A 16,174-nucleotide genomic window follows, 5' to 3' on the forward strand; every position below is an offset into this window, starting at 1 on the left:
GTCCTTGCCCAGGCGCAGGAGTTGGAATGTGGCGGTCTTGGGGCTGCCTTCCAGCCCAAAACCATTCCATGATTCTGTGAATTTTTTATTTTTTTTTTTTTGTGGAACGTTTTTATCCTAGAGTCTCCAAAGGAAGTGTTTCCTTTCTCCCAGAAATCTGAAAATTGAGGGGCTTGGCCAGAGAGATCCTTGGAGCAAACTTCCCTGTGTGTCCACCGGGATATTTCTTTCCAGTGCTCTTGTGCCGCCTGTGTTGTTTTCAGCCCTGGGAAGCTGCTGTGTGTATCCAGCACGTTCCTCTGGAATGTGGTAACCCCATTCCTTGGGAATACAATTTGAGCTATGACATAATCCCTGTAGCAAGTGAGGAGCCATTAGCAGCTTCTTCCTTACGGCAGTTGGTGGAGCGGAGCTGTGCCTTGGGATTCTGCTCATTCCTGGGTATTTTCTCAGGCTCTAAACTCCGACAGGTGGCACCCGGGAATGACTGGGCAGGGAATTCTGTTTTAAATCATTCAGCACCCCGGAATGGCTTTCCCTGCTTGTCTGAGTTATAGCACTGACCCCCAGAATTCCTTAGGAATATGCCTTTAATTGGCTCCGTGCAATGGGAGAATCCCATCCCGGCGTGTGACATTACCTGTATCCCATCTGCTATCCAAAGGATCCCATCTTGGGAAAGGGAAAATTTGGATAAATGAGGAGGAAAAGGAGCTTGAGGTGGTCCCAGTTTGGATTACAACTGGGTCACAATTGTTGGAAAACATTTATGGAGGAGATCTGGGACCATGTGGATGTGCTCCATGGATTCAGTGCGTTCCAGGGCCCATCTCCCAAGCTGAAACATCCTGCAATCCTTCAAACCTGTTGGGATGTGGATGTGATCCATGGATGGGCATCTCCTCTCTCTGCCCAGCTTTCCCTTAGAAAATTTGGGGTAAAAATTAAGTAACTAGGGACGTTAACGAGGGATCTTGGAGCACTTCATGGGAAGAGCTGCTGGTGTGGGAGTGGGAAAAAAAAGGATTGGAAGGAGCAACGCTGGCTCCTAAACGCTTTTTAACTGGGAATTGGGAACTGTTGGATTGATGTGGCCAAAATGCTCTTTTCCCCAGCTGTCCCTGCTGCCAGCCAGTCTATTTCCTGGGATTTTCTCTGAACTTCCATGTCTGGAAGCAAATACACGTTTGAATTCCATGAGAATCTATGCTCAGTCCTTCATCATCCCATTCCTGGGGGATTTTTGGTTGCTTCTTCCACAGATCTGGAGAAAGAGACGAGGTGGTGGTTTGGCAGTTTGTCCCTAAAATTCTTGGATGTTGAGTCCTGAGAGAATGGGAATTGCATGTGGGAAGTAAAATGCTTAAAGGTAAAAAAAAAGGAAGTCAAGGAAGAGAGAAAAATGAGATATCTACCTGTGGGATGTTCCTGGTATCCTGGCCATGGAGCATCGCTTGGACCTGGCATGGAAAACAAGAGTTGGGAAGCAGCAGCAGCATCTCCACAATTCTCCCTCCTTGTTATCTCCAGGAGCTCCTTCCACCAGTGAAAGGAGAGGGAATGGATTAAAAATTCCGTAATTAGCACAGCCAGGGCTCTGCTCCAGGCTGCAGCCAGAATTAATTAGATATCCCAACAATTATGGCATTGTTAGGAAAAATCAACTCATTCAAGCTCTTTGTTTTGGATTTGTTTGGCACCTCCTGGGATGGGATCCCGGACAATGACTGTGGGATGCTGAGCAGCTGCCTCTGGAGTGATCCCATTAAAATACGGAGATCTGATCTCCGATTCAATTCCGGCTCCAAAGACTATCCTGGGAAGTTTTTTGTTGCTCCCAAGAGCATCTCCAGCTCCAGTGTCACGTTGTCACCCCTTGGAATAGGCTGAGTTACGGCTGTTGTTATTTAAGGAGAAATATTAATGGAGCATTTCCTTTTAATCCCATAACTCTTCCTTATTTTCCCTCCTGTAAACCTGCTTTTCCTTCTGCTCTTCCTTGCAGCATTCCCTGCTGGATTTCAGTGCAGGAGCAGGAAATTCACCCCTCTAAAATGCACTTTATTATCTTTATTTGCTCTCAGATTCTGGGTCACTGCTCCCTTCCCTTCCTGACACTTCCCAGGGACAAATGAATCCTTATGTTGTTCATCAGCTCTTGGGAATTATTGGGAATGCTCCAAGTATTTTACACCTGTGATGGAAAATAGTAAGTGCTGCTTTCCTGGCGTTTTGTGGTATTTCAGGGAATTTTTCTGCAGTGGAGGAGCAGAGGTTGAAGAAGTGATTCCTGTGATTCCTTGGGATGCTGCTGATTGCGTGGAAGCCAAGCTTTGACATTGGGAATATACAGCATTTGTGGGAATATTTGTGTTTGGATTTGGTCCTGTGAACAAACCTCCTGTGAATAATTGTCTTGATTTAGTAAAATTTAGGATTTATTTAAAAGTGGCAGTTTGGCAATCCAGGAAAATAAAGCCCTTCCTCATACACAGGATGGGCAGAGGATGGTTTGGGAATTTTGAAGGTCATCCACTTCCAACCCCTGTCATGGGCAGGGACACCTTCCACTATCCCAGGTTGCTCCAAACCCCATCCAGCCTGGCCTTGGGCATTCCCAGGGTCAGCCACAGCTTCTCTGGGAATTCCATTCCAGTTCCTCACCACCCTTCCAGGGAGGATTTTCTTCCCAGTATCCCATCTATCCCTGCCCTCTGGCAGTGGAAAGCCATTCCCTGTGTCCTGTCCCTCCATTCCTTGTCCAAAGTCCCTCTCCAGCTCTTCTGGAGCCCCTTTAGGGACAGGAAGGGGCTCTGAGGTTTCCCTGGAGGCTTCCCTTTTCCAGGCTGGACATTCCCAGCTCTCCCAGCCTGGCTCCATCCCTTGGAGCACCTCCATGGCCTCCTCTAGACTTGCTCCAGGACACCCATGGATTGGGATGGAGCTGGAATTAGAATCATGCTTATGACTCCACATCCCATGGTCCTGGCAGGTCCTTGGGCTCAGTGGGTCCAGAAAGGGCTGGAATGATCTACCTCCATGGCTGTGATGCTCCAGGACGTTCTTCCATCCAATTTTTCCTTGTAACAGGAATATTTGCATATGTGAAGTGCCAGAGTGCAGGTACAGGAAAGTGCAGGAGAGGAAAGATCTTTCTCTTTCCCCTAGAATTACTTAGAGGAATTGGAATTCCTGCTAATTAAGACTTATTTCCCCCCTGTGCTATTTCATATATTATTATTTTCCAGTGGAGGAAAATTAATGGAATTTTTCTGTAGCCACGAACAGAGAAGAACATTCCAAGAGCATCCCATGGATTTTTGAGGTGACGCTTGTGGTTCTTATTCCTCTGAGTGATGTTTGTACATCTCCAGAGATTGTCTCATCCCTCAATTCCAGAATCTGCCCATGGAAAAGAAACAGGGAATGTCTTGAACTGCTCCTTTCCAGGGCTGTACCTTATGTTTGACTCCTGGAAGTTGCTTTCGGCAGGCTGCGGAAATATTCCCGCTGAAATCCTTAATGAAAACACCTGTTCCGAGCCATCATCTTTTCCCTTTTCCATCTCTTGTGTCCATATATAACAGCGGGAGTGATGAAAATTCCCAATTAGCTGCCTGTGAGAAAACGAGGGAATGCCAGCTGTGAGCAAGCCACTTCTCCCTCCCTAGGGACAGAGTAACCTTATCCCATTCCCAACTTTCCTCCCAATACTCACTTGTGGGGGAGAACAGGGAGATGGCACATGAAGAAAAAGGGGAAAACTGGGAACAAGAGGAACTCCAGCCGCGGGTTTGTCCTGGTGTGCCGGATCTATCTTTACCCTCCTTGGCTCGGGATAGCGCTTGGATTTGTCGAGTTCCTACGGAAACATCCAGCTTGGCATCTGACTCACGCCAGGAACGTCGGGCCTGGCTCGGCCTCCGCTCCGCAGCCTCGGGAAGCTCCTCTCTCCTTTCACAGGTGCCTTTCCAATTTTAAGATTCGGTTCGGATGCGTCGAATTGATGGAATTCGTCATGGAAAGCTCTGGGCAAGATGTGATTCCCGTAAATTAAAAAAGCATCCCAAGCTGGAGAGGGTTGGAGATCTCAGGGGCTCTTGAGGCCAGCAGGGAATTGTGTGGGATTCGATTCCTGACACCTCCTGGGATAATTTTTGCAGGTGATCTCATCCCGATCCTGTTGTTGATTTGCCATTTCGTTCATCTGATTCCTTGTGGATTGACCCCCCTTCCCTTGTCTGTCATTCCATGAAGGCTGGGAAGGAGTTGAGGAGGTAATGGAAGATGGGTATTGTTGCTGTGCTCCCTTCTCCTTTTCCCGGGATAAAATCCCTGCTCACTGTCAGCTTGGTGGTTCTCGCCTTCCTTAAATCCTGGAGTAGTTTGAGTTGGAAAGGATCTTCGAGCTCATCCAGTTCTACCCCCTGCCATAGGCAGGGACACTTTCCACTATCCCAGCGTGCTCCAAGCCCCATCCAACCTGGTCTGGAGAATTCCAGGGATGGGGACTCCACAGCTTCTCCAGGTTCCTGCATGACTCCCTCAAAAAGCAGAGCTGGTGGTGGGGAAAATCCCTGGAAGCTGTGTTGACATTGGGTCCAATCCCAGAGCTCCTTTTTCTTTTCTTCACCTTGAATGCAGTGCCCTGACGCAGGGAATGGCTTCCCACTGCCAGAAGGCAGGGTTAGATATTCCCTGGAAGGAGGGCAGCCCTGGAAGGCTGGTGAGGGGCTGGAATGGAATTCCCAGAGAAGCTTCCCCATCCCTGAAAGTATCCAAGGCCAGGTTGGACAGGGCTTGAAGCCACCTGGGATAGAGGACAGTGTCCCTGCCCACGGCAGGGGTTGGAATTCCATGATCTTGAAGGTCCTTTCCAACCCAATCCATTCCATAATCCTGTAATTCAGAGTCTGGATGTTCCAGTTAGACTCTGGTACCACCTTACTCCCTGCAGTGCCAAGAACTTCCAGGTGCCACTTCCCAAAGGTGTTATTCCATACACACCCACACCCACAAATCCCCTTTCCCTTTTTTTTTTCTTGGACCTTTCCCAAAGCTCCTAAACAAATGGGAAACTCCTGGTCAGGATCTGCAGCTGTCCCTGAGCTCAGGCTGGTGGTGAAACAAGTGTGATGGGGTGGGGTTTATTTTCTCTCCCCTTTTCCCGCCGGGAATGCCACAGGGCTGGATAATTCCAGGTGTCTGATTAGCCACGCTTAATTAAGAGCCAGGGATCTTGTAACGAGCCTGATGGAGTCAGCTGAAGGAAGCCTGGAGGGAAGGCTCAGCTCCTTCCCGGTGGGAATGTCAGCTCCAGGCTTCCAAGTCCTTTGGGATTGCTGTGTCCTCATTTTCCCAATTCCATGGTTTTCTTGGAATAACCACTTGGGAAAGGTGTCCTCAGAGCTTGCGGAAGTAGCAGAGTTGCTGCTGACAGCGGAATAAGGACATTCCTGTGCCCCATGGAAAGCATACATTGGGATTTGGGATAAATTCCAAAACAGGCTGCTGCCTATGCAAAATCAGGAATTTTTGGCTCCTTAAATTCCAGCAGGAAAACACTTTCCCCCCCAATAACTGTTCATTTAAAGAGGAGCGAACATCCCCCTCCACATCTGTGGATGCTCCTCCAGCTCTGTCCCGTGTCAGGATATTCCCTTTCCATCCCTTTCCCGGGATGGATACTTCACCTTGGCAGCTCCCTGAGGCAGGAGCAGCCTTTTCCTTGTATTTCTGCGCCTCATTGACTCCCATCTGTTCCCACTCTCCGGCTTCAAACCTATTCCTTTTGGCTTTTCCCTGTTTTTCCCCTTCCACTTTCCTGTTTAATTGTAGCTGTGTTGTTGGACTCAGCATTTTCTCAGCGCAGAAATGTGGGAAGAGATTTGGGAATGGGAGATGGGTTGGTGAGTAAACCACCCCCCTGAGGCTTTGAGCAAGACCACATCCTAAAGGGATCTTTTGGGATGATTTTTAGGGATAGCCAGACTCAGCCCAGCACCAGCAGCTTCCCTGGAGAGCTTAATTCCATGTGTGTCACTCCAGCAAAACAAGAAAATATCTTTTCCTTGTATTTCTTGGTTTGGGATAGAATTTTTCCCTATATTCCTTGCTTTGGGGTTTAATTGCACCAGTTTCCCAGTTGGAAAGGAAAACTTGAAGGGATAAAACCTGGAGCCTGTAGCGCAAAGTTTAAAATTCCCGGATGCATTTCTCCCTTTCTTTGCCAATTCTTTACAAAACATATTGGGGCACAGGTGTGGAAAACTGTGGGAAGAAATTGATTTTCCTTTCCATCTTTTTCCCGTTGGGATACAGAAAGCAGGATCTGACACCAGGACCCGCCGTGGTACCCTCTAGGGGGCACGATGCCTCCGCCGTTTTTCTGGATAAAGGTTTTTTTTTCCGTAGGGGAAAACGAACCGAGAGTTACAAGAAGCAGCAAAATATCCGTGTGTTCAGCAGGAATTGTAGCCGGGCTGGAGCTGCTTGGAATTTCCCCGGCAGTGCTGCCCTGCCTTCATTTTTGCGTGACTTTCAGGGTAAATTTGGGTTTAATCCCTAATTCTGCCCTTCAGTCCTGAATAAAGTGAGGCGTATCCCAGCTCCTCTTTAGTTAAACCCTCTGGGGTCTCTGTGCATCCTGGATAATTTGGGATATCCTGGATAACCTGTGAGGTGCAAGAATTGAATTTAAATGCCGTGTTGGTTTTTTTAACTCCTTCATTCCCAGTATTCCTGAACTATCGGGAGCAAGAGCGGAATAAGATGCTGAGAAAATTATTCTCTGTTAAAAAAACCCTTTGGGAATAAATCCAGTTTTCCAGTGCTCCTGTAATTACCTTTTCCCACTCTGTGCAGGATTCCTGCCTTAGGGACAGAGCTGAGTTTGTTTTTGTGCTGCCTCTGGGATGTTTCCCTCATGGAGCCGATTCCTGTCCCGTTAATTGATTCCCAAGACTGGTGAGTTGACCGGGAATTTTTTTATTGGATCAGATTATTTTATCTCCCTGCCTTCTCAAAACTTTACCCCTGTCCTTAACTGCATTAATTAATTAATTGCTCCACAAGGGGAGGGAATTGGGTGGCATCACCTCCGGACCCTTTGGAGCAGAACAACAGCGGGAAAGGCTCTGTCGGGAAATCAAATCCATCTTTTCCCTGTCGGCTGTCCCTGCTGACCTGGATTGTCTTGGATTTTATGGCAGAGAGTTTCATGCCAGAGTGACCAAATTAAGGAGTGAGGGGACCCCTTTAAAGGATAAAAATGGGATGTGCATCCCTGGCTTTTCACGGACAAAAATTTGGGATTTAAAAAAATCCTGAACGGCCTTCAATTATAATTTGAATAAATGGGAACATTCCCTTTTTATGACATGAAATTTCTTCCGAAGAATAAAAAAATAACCTCCAAACCCTTGTTTTCCCATGAAATATCCTCTGGCTGGGAATATTTTTTTTTTCCTTTTTTCCCCTCTTTTATACATATCCAGGAAGATTTTGTTCCGAGGAGGGGGATGTTGAGGGACAAGCTCTGTGCTGGAACTCTGCTCCAGCCCGATCCTGCTGCATCTGCTTCCCTCTGCCTCATCCTTCTCCACTTTTCCTGCTGGGTCAGGATTTTTCCGGCTTGTAATCATTCCAGCAGATGGTGGGATAAAGGGATGCTGACCAGGAAATTACCTGGGAGCTGGGAGCAGCGGCACCTTTATGTCACGGAGTGCCAAAAATCCGTTTCCAGCACGGCTTGGGCATGGATTTATGGAAGAGAGTGGGAAAAGCTTTCTAGCTCTTTTCTGGGAATCAGGATAAAGGGTTTTTTGTTTTTTTTTGGTTTTTTTTTGGGGGGGGGTGGGAGGTGAAAAGGCTGAATTGGTGATTTAAACCTGCTCTGGTGCTGATTTAAGGTGGGGTTTGGTGATGTCCTGCAGTTTCCACAGGGAAAATCGGCTGCTCCTGCGATTTGAGGCTCCTGGAATTCTGTGTGTGAGAAATTCCAGGAAATTCCTGGTGGAGCAGGGCAGAAGCTTTGGGATTTGTTGTCCAGTCAGGAAAACTGGGCTGTCCTGCAGATTCAGGCATTTGGTTTAGAAGGGTGTGATCTCCAGGAGATTCCCATAAAAGCAGGGCAGACCCTTTAGGATGTATCATCCTGCCAGGAAGACTGGATTCTCCCATGTTTTGAGGCTCCTGGTATTTGATTTTGGGGAATTGGATTTCTAGGAGATCGCTGGAAAAGCAGGCAGAGCTTTTGGGATGTGTCGTCCAGCCAGGAAAACTGGGCTGTCCTTGGATTCAAGCATTTGGTGTAGGAGAACGGGATCTCCAGGAGATTCCCAGAGGAGCAGGGCAGATCCTTTGGGATACGTTGTCCTTCCAGGGACCGCATTTCTCCCAGGATTTTACCACCCAAAAAGAGGGAAGTAGAAAACCACATAATTCCATGGGATGAATCCCTTCCTCCCTCCTGCCCTGTGCCCCTTTTTAAGGAATATCAGCGGGGCAGGTGCTGCTTTGGGAATACAAAGCTCCGCTCCTGTTTTCCCAGTGCCTTCCCCAGAGCTCAGGAAGTATCCGGTAAATCAGACACTCCCGGCTCACTCCATCCAGTAATGAAGTGGGAATGAACTCTGGAAAAGGGAAGGGGGGGGGATGAACTCCCCGGAGATTGATGGGATGTGCTGACGTTGGGGCCCAAACATGACCATCTCACTTTTCCAAGCAATCCATCTGGAGCTTCGGTGATCTGTCATCCCGGCGAGCCGGGAAATTTGTTAGGAAACTTGGAAAACAGCTCCCACCTCTGCGGTTTTTCCAGCCACTCGCTCCCTCTCTTTGGGAAAGAGTTGAGGAGGGGGATGCAAAGGAATCTTGGGAGCTTTTTTCCTGGGATTCTGGAGGGTGTTAATTTGGTGGCTTAAACACGTGGATGTATCAAGGAATTTCTTGATATTTTGGTTTATTAAAAATCAGCTTATTCCGGATTCTATTTTTTTAAAGTAGGGCCAGAATGGAGAATGGGAAGGGGATTCCTGGAGATTTAGGGCAGTCAAGGAAGTGTTAAAGCAGCTTTGAAAGGGAAAAATAAAGGTGATTTGGGGAATTTTATCCTTGTTTTTACTGTTGATCCTTCTGTCTGCTCTAGGAAGACTCTGCTGTTCTGTTTCCTGGTTTTCTTGCTTTTAAATGCAGAAAAATGGGATCTTGAGGGCTGAGTTAAAAAATTCCTCTGGGGTATTCTAAGGGAAGACCAAAGTATTCCCCACTGAGATCATTCCTGCCTGGATTTGCATCAGAATTAATCCCAAATTCCATGTAATGATCCAGATTAACCAGTTTCTAAATGGAGGGAGAAGGATTCCAGGAATTTGAGACCTGGGATGTGACAGGGGTTAAAACCCCTTTAAACTGAGTTTGAGGTTTTCCTACAGGGATTTGCAGGAGAATTAATCCATATTTTTTTGTGTAATGATTCAGATTTTTAAGAATGAATCTCTGGAAGTGAAGGGCAGAATGATCCCTAGAATCTGAGACCCGGGATGTGACGGAGGATAAAGCTCCTTTAAACCTCAGCTTGAGGTTTTTCTGCAGGGATTCGCAGCAGAATTAACCCCAAATTCCATGTAAGGATCCAGATTAACCACTTTTTAAGGATGAAATTTCGGGAAGTGGAGAGCAGAGCAGTCCCCGGATCCTGAGACCTGTCCCTAGATCCTGACGCTTGGAAAGGGCTAAAACTCTTTTAGACCTCAGCTTGAGGATTTTCTGCATGGATTTAGTGCAATTCCAAATAACGACCCAGATTAACCACTTTTTAAGGATGAATTTTGAGAGTTGGAAGGCAGAGCTATCCCTAGATCAGTGGGATCAGTGCTGGGGCTGGGACTGGTTTTATGGAAAAGGCCACACAGTCCTTGGTCCAGACTTCCAGCACGCAGTTGTTCCCAATCCAGAGGCACAGCTGGCATGCCATGGCCCTGTCCCAGCATCCCGGGATTTATTAATAGCCCCACAATTTGGGAATTCATGGCTGGACGGAAACCCGACTCCAGCCACTTTCCCACCCTGCACATGGACACAATTATCGTGGAGACTCCAACCATTTCCAACGCCTGGTGCCGGAAAAGAGCAGCTCTGTTGTTTACGTCCTGCTTTTATCCTCTCTCCTGAATTCCTGGAGGAAGTGATCAGGTGTTAAATGAAAGGGGGGGAAATCCTTGGAAGTGAGGGCAGCGCTGATGTGTCCTTTGCTTTTCCAGTGAAGTATTCTGGATGCTGCCTCAGTTTCCCCACCTGATTCCCTCCTTCCTAATCCTCCCACTTCGTTGCTCCCAGGAAGCTGCATGGAGAAAGGAATTTCTCCTTCCTTCCATGAAAAGCAGCGGCTGGAGTCCTCAGGGAAATATCAGGTGGCAAAATGCAAAGTCCATGAGATAAAATCCTGGAATCACTAAGGCTGGAAAAGACCTCAGAGCCCACTGAGTCCAAGCGTTCCCTCAGCACTTCCAAGGTCACCACTGACCATGTCCTCAAGTACCACATCCACATGGATTTTAAATTCTTCCAGGGATGGGGACTCTACCACTATCCTGGGCAGCTGTGCAAGTGCCTGGCCACCTTTTCCATGAAGAAATTTTCCCAATATCCGCCTTAAACCTCTCCTTGAGGAGAGATTGAGACTGTTTCCTCTCATCCTGTCCCTTGTTCCCTGGGAGCAGATCCTAATCCCACCTGGCTCCACCCTCCTGTCAGGGAGTTGCAGAGTGAGAGGGTCCCTCCTGAGCCTCCTTTTCTCCAGGCTGAGCCCCCTCCTCCCCCAGCTCCCATTTGTGTTCCAGAGGTTCTCCACAGAAATTATTATCCCTGAAAATTCACTCTCATTCTCTCTTTTTCTTCCTGCAAATCCTGTGAATACCCTGAATCCCAGAATGTTTTGGAATGGTTTTGGAAGGGACCTTAAAGATCACTTATTCCAACCCTTTCCATGGACCAGGAACAGCTTCCACTAGACCAGGTTTCTGGGATTCCCTTCTGTGGGAGCAGGGAATAGAATATTTATGGAATAAGCACACCCACGGTGTATTTTGGCAGTGGTGTTGTCATTGCTTTGCATTCAATTTGGTCCAGATTCCTGATCCCTGTATCAATAATCACTTACAAGCTCGTTATAAATTTCCATCAGATAAATATTGACATTCCACTCCAACTTTATGGATGAAAATTGTCCTTCCTTCTCCTCCTTCCATATTGTCCCGGGTTTTATGGGTAGGAAAAATCAAAGGTGGTTTATGATATGAAGCATTTTGGTTTGGGTTGTTTTATGTCCAGTTGTGTTAATCAAGGGAGAGGTTTGGGATTTATTCCACGAGAAGTTTTGGTGACATTTGAGGTATCAGATGGTGTTATCCATGGGGGAATCCAGAGGGATTCTGGGAAGCAGCAAGTTAAGGGAGAAGTTTGGAGTTTTGAGCAGGATGTGGATAACTTTTCCCACCTGAGAGCGACTTTGGGAACGTCCTGAGGGCCTGCGGGGCTGCTCGGTGTTTGTGTCACCCTCGGATCCGGAGGAGCTCCTGGAGGGGCTGGAAAATCTCCAGCTACAAATGAAGCTCTCATGGAAGGTGCTGCTCCAGGGGTGCCTCTTCCAGTGTTCCTCGGGGCGGGAAGCAGATCCCATGGCACCTCCTGTGCCCAGCAGGAAGGGAAAAAAACTGGAGACAAAGGATAAGAGGAGGAATGTGCCGTGTGCTGCTCCGCTGGCACTCCCCAGCCTCAAATTGCTTGGAGGCACGGCACCGGCTCCATGGATTCCTGGGAGCCATCATCCTGAAGGAAGCACATTTCTTCACCTGAGAGCCAGGCGATGTCTGGGGACTTTCCTGCCACTTCTGGGACTCACACAGGCACATCAAGAGGAGAAAATCAGCCCGGAGAAGCCTCTTCCTGAGGTTTGTGCTGAGCTTGGAGGAAGATTTTGCTGAGCTGATTGGCTTTTGATATTTTTGAGGATGTTTAGTCCCCTCTGGAAGAATCATTCCTTGGGCTGGAACTGGTTGAAGGAGAAGTTAGGTGGTCACTGGGTTCAGCATGTGTTTAGCTCCCGGAGAAAAAACAGCTGGAACATGTAATCCCAGAAATAAGGATCTAAAGCTGTCCCAAAGGGACACGATGAAGGGAGGGGAAGACCTGGAGGAGACTGAGGGAAGAATCATTTGGATCTGGAGCTTCCTCAGGAGTGGCAGCTCCAATCTCTGCTCTCTGTGACCACAGCCAGGACCTGAGGGAATGGCTGGAAATGTGTCAGGGAAGGTTTGTGTTGGATATCAGAAAAAGGTTCTTCTCCCAGAGGGTGATTGGGTGCTGGGACAGGATCCCCAGGGAGTGGTCATAGCCCCAGGGCTGCCAGAGCCATTGGAAAGGGGTCTCTGGCACAAGGTGGAATTTTTGGGATGTCCTGTGCAGGGCCAGGAGTTAGACTCGTTAATCCTCATGGTTCCCTTCCAACTCAGGATAGCCCATGAAACCAGAGGGTGTTTTGGCTGGTGGACAGATCCCTTTGACCCTTAAGTCTGTTCCCCATCAGGCACAACTATCCAAGGAATATTTTAACATGAGATTCAGTCGTTTTCTGCCTTGAACACCTTAAAACCCATGGTAAAATCACCACCTGCTCAGCTGTTTTCTCCTCAAGCCCATCTTTTCCATGAACATCTGATTCCCAAGTTCTCAGCTTTTTTTCCCTCTCCCCTGTTAGTTATTATAATTACTTTTAAAACCTGGCCCCTGATTAGGCACTAGGTGGACACAGTGACTGGGTTTTATTGCAGAACCTGCTCCTGCTCAAGGAGTTATTTTTGCTGAAGGCTTCCCCGGAATTGCTGAGTCAAGACAACGCTTTGATGGGATAAACATCTTCCCGCTCCCTTCTGTTCAGACCCTGGAGCCCCATTTGCCTGAGTAAAGACATTGAGTTTCTTGGAATGCAGCTCCTGTTAAAGGAGCCCTGGAGCAAGCATGGTGAGCTCTAGCTGTAATTTAAGAGTTTACCCCAAATCCATGAACTATAGACCCAAAATCCAGGGGCTGAAAGTTAGTTATTTGTCTTGACCATGTCTCTCCCAAGACCTGCAGGTGGTTTGAATTCCCACTGATCTTGGAGCTGGTCAGTGCTTTCCTCGTGGAGACGCCGCCTCGGATCCACTGCTGGTCACCTGTTCCTAACGTGTCTTTTCCAGAAGGGTTTGGCCAAAGGTCAATGCTCAACTGCATCATTCCTGATGGATGCACAGAGAGGCTTCGAGGGGGAGCGCGCGGGGTTTACACAGAAATAGTCGCTCATCCGACTGAATCGTTAATGCCCGTTGCCCGCGGAGACTAATTAAGGAGAGCTGCAGCTGTTTTGGGAAGCACTTTGTGGGGATTACACAGCGAGCGCGGGCTGGAGGAGCTCTCCGAGTGTGAAACATTAGGAAAGGCGTTCTGTGCCGCTGTGCTCCGAGGAGCTGAGGGAGGGGGGGGTTGTGGGGACAGAGTTTTTCAAACTGTTTTCTTGGAGACGGTGTGAGTTTGGCCAAACAACGGGAAGTGAGTGATGACAGCCCAGCTTTGGTGTGGACACATCAGGAACCCTGGGAGAGAAAGGTTAATAGCGTGTCCCTGCTGCCTTTCCCTAAAATCCTGCTGCCTTTTCCATGTGCTCCTGTGGGCAGTGGGGGCAGCTGGGGGGATTGGTGCTTTCCTCCGTCACGTTGGTGGCACTGATGAGCTCATGGGAAAGACTTTGGGTTTGTTGTTGTCCAGAGAAGGGAATGGAGCTGGGAAGGGTCTGGAGCACCAGGAGTGGCTGAAGGATCTGGGAGGGGCTCATCCTGGAGAAAAGGAGGCTCAGGGGGGACCTTCTGGCTCTCTGCAACATCCAGCTCCAAGCCACAAGTTCAACTGAAGTCCAACCCATCCTCCAGGGATGAGGCAGCCACAGCTTCTCTGGGGATTCCATCCCAGCCCCTCACCATCTTCCCAGGGAAAAATCCTTTCTCTATATCCTGTCTAAACCTGCCCTCTGGCAGTGGAAACCCCTTACCCCATCATGCTAAAATTGTGTGATACAGGATTTCCTTTATTCCTCCTTTTAATTTTTCCAGTGGTTTTATTTGGTCATTTAATTTATGTACCTTCATTTACATAAGATTAAGTTTTCCTGCACATGGGACATAAATTCTCCAAGACCATGGATCACTTTAGGTTATTGTAGAAGAAAATATACTGACGCTTTGTGAAACCTTGTACCTGGTTTTGTGGAACTCCTCAGCCATCCTGGAAATCTTTGACTCCTTGGTCATAAACCCTCCTGAAGGATTTGCTGTACTGGATTAAATCCTATGGCCCTGAGAAACAGCCAGTGCACGGATCTTCTGGGAGCCAGCGGGAAAACTTTGGGAGGCATTACTGCAGTTGAGATTTGGGCTGGGAGTCTGGCTGTTCACACTCCCGGTGGCATGTACAGAATCCCTGGAGCTCCAGGGATTACGTCTTTATGGTTTGCACGTGGGATTTGCTGTGAGCTCCTGGTTCTTTTTATAGAGAGTCTATTCCGGGGGTATTTCGGAGAGGGAATTTCTGACCTTTGGACAAGAGGCCATCAAGCTGTGAACCAGCAGGAAATCCAAAGTGATTTAGCCCATGGTCCTTTTTAAAATCCAGCCATTTCCTGGTTTAGGATGTTGTTTGTTGGGTTATTGTTGATCTCAGGGGCTGGAGCTGTGCTGAGGCTGGGTCTTAGTGCCCTTGCCTTGTATCTTCATGGAATCTGGGAATGGTTTGAGTGGAAAGGGATCTTTCATCTCATTCCACCCCCTGCCATGGTCAGGGACATCTTCCACTGTCCCAGGTTGCTCCAAGCTCCATCCAACACGGTCTTGGACACTTCCAGGGATGGGGCAGCCTCAGCTTCTCTGGAAAACCTGTGCCAGGGCCTCCCCACCCTCACAGAGAATTCCTTTCCATTAGCCCAACTATCCTTGCCCTCTGGCAGTGGAAAGCCATTCCCCCTTGTCCTGGCCCTCCATCCCGTGTCCCAAGTTCATCTCCTGCTCTCTTGGAGCCCCTTTAGGCACTGGCAGGGCTCTAAGGTTTGTAGAAGAGAAGAGAAGGCCCTGGAGCCTTCTCTTCTCCAGGCTGGATGTTTCCAGCTCTCCCAGTCTGGCTCCAGAGCAGAGGGGCTTCAACTCTTGGAGCACGGTGATGGAATCTCCATCCCTGGAAATGTTGAAGAAACGTGTGGATGTGGCACTTGGGGACATCCTTTAGTGGTGATTGTGGCAAGGCTGAGTTAACAGTTGGACTTAATGATCTTGGATGTATTTTCCAATCTCAACAATTCCAAGATTCTGGTTTTATCTTCCCACCATCATCCCTCCTGGGTCAGGGGATGTGAACCAGGCTGCCACTTTGCTTATGAGATGTATGGAATTCTTCAGGACTCACACCCGGAGGATTTATTTGGAGGAGGAGGTGGATTGTAGCTGTTTCTCCCTCCAAAATATGTATTTGGTTAAATAACAAGCAAGAGCACGTGCTCTTTTCCCTGAGGCTATGGAAAAACCCTGAAGCACTGTCAATAAAAAGATTCCTTGACAGCTTCAGAAAGGAAATGAAAATTTATCAAATGTTTCCCCCCCTTGTCTGGAGCAGCTCGTCAGATGTAGAGGCTGGAAAAGGGAGATTTGTTGTTCTTTCCCTTTCCCACACTGACATCCCTGGGTGATCCTGAGGATGTGACAAAGCATCCTCTGCTCACCTATCACTCAGGCTCTGGAAAACTTAATTTTTTGTTGGAATAGAATCCAGGTGCCCCTGGAGGTTTGGAGTCATGGAAAAAGATTGAAGGAAAGTGGTTTGGGTTAAAAGAGGCCTCAAAGATCATCTAATTCCAGCCCTCTGCCATGGGCAGGGACACCTTCCATGAGTCCAGGCTGCTCCAATCCCAATCCAACCTGGCCTTGGCCGGATGCCGTTTCCTTCAAGCTGTGCTGGTGGAGAGGCACAGGCTGCACCATGGGATGGCACATGCTCCAGGCTGATGCTCAGGGATGCAGGGATAGAAACCTGAATGTAAAGTGCTGGATCAGAGGGTAGAGATGGGATTATGGACATTCTGGGTAAAAGAGCTTTT

At 48.2% G+C, this 16,174-nt stretch overlaps 1 protein-coding gene and 1 long non-coding RNA gene across 2 annotated transcripts in view; one reads left to right on the top strand and one right to left on the bottom strand.

Moving 5' to 3' along the window:
• The window catches only part of ZC3H3 (zinc finger CCCH-type containing 3), a 117,505-nt gene that overhangs the window by 22,444 nt on the left and 78,887 nt on the right, over window positions 1-16,174 (top strand).
• LOC147655250 (uncharacterized) lies at window positions 82-5,123 on the bottom strand. Its single transcript, XR_015283054.1, has 3 exons — window positions 3,719-5,123; window positions 1,416-3,617; window positions 82-1,326 (listed from the first exon to the last, which is right to left on the bottom strand). It is a non-coding gene; the product is annotated as an uncharacterized LOC147655250 (long non-coding RNA).

The sequence above is a fragment of the Cyanistes caeruleus genome, chromosome 1 (assembly GCF_971803275.1).
Source record: "Cyanistes caeruleus chromosome 1, bCyaCae1.hap1.1, whole genome shotgun sequence".
Taxonomy (NCBI): Eukaryota; Metazoa; Chordata; class Aves; order Passeriformes; family Paridae; genus Cyanistes; species Cyanistes caeruleus.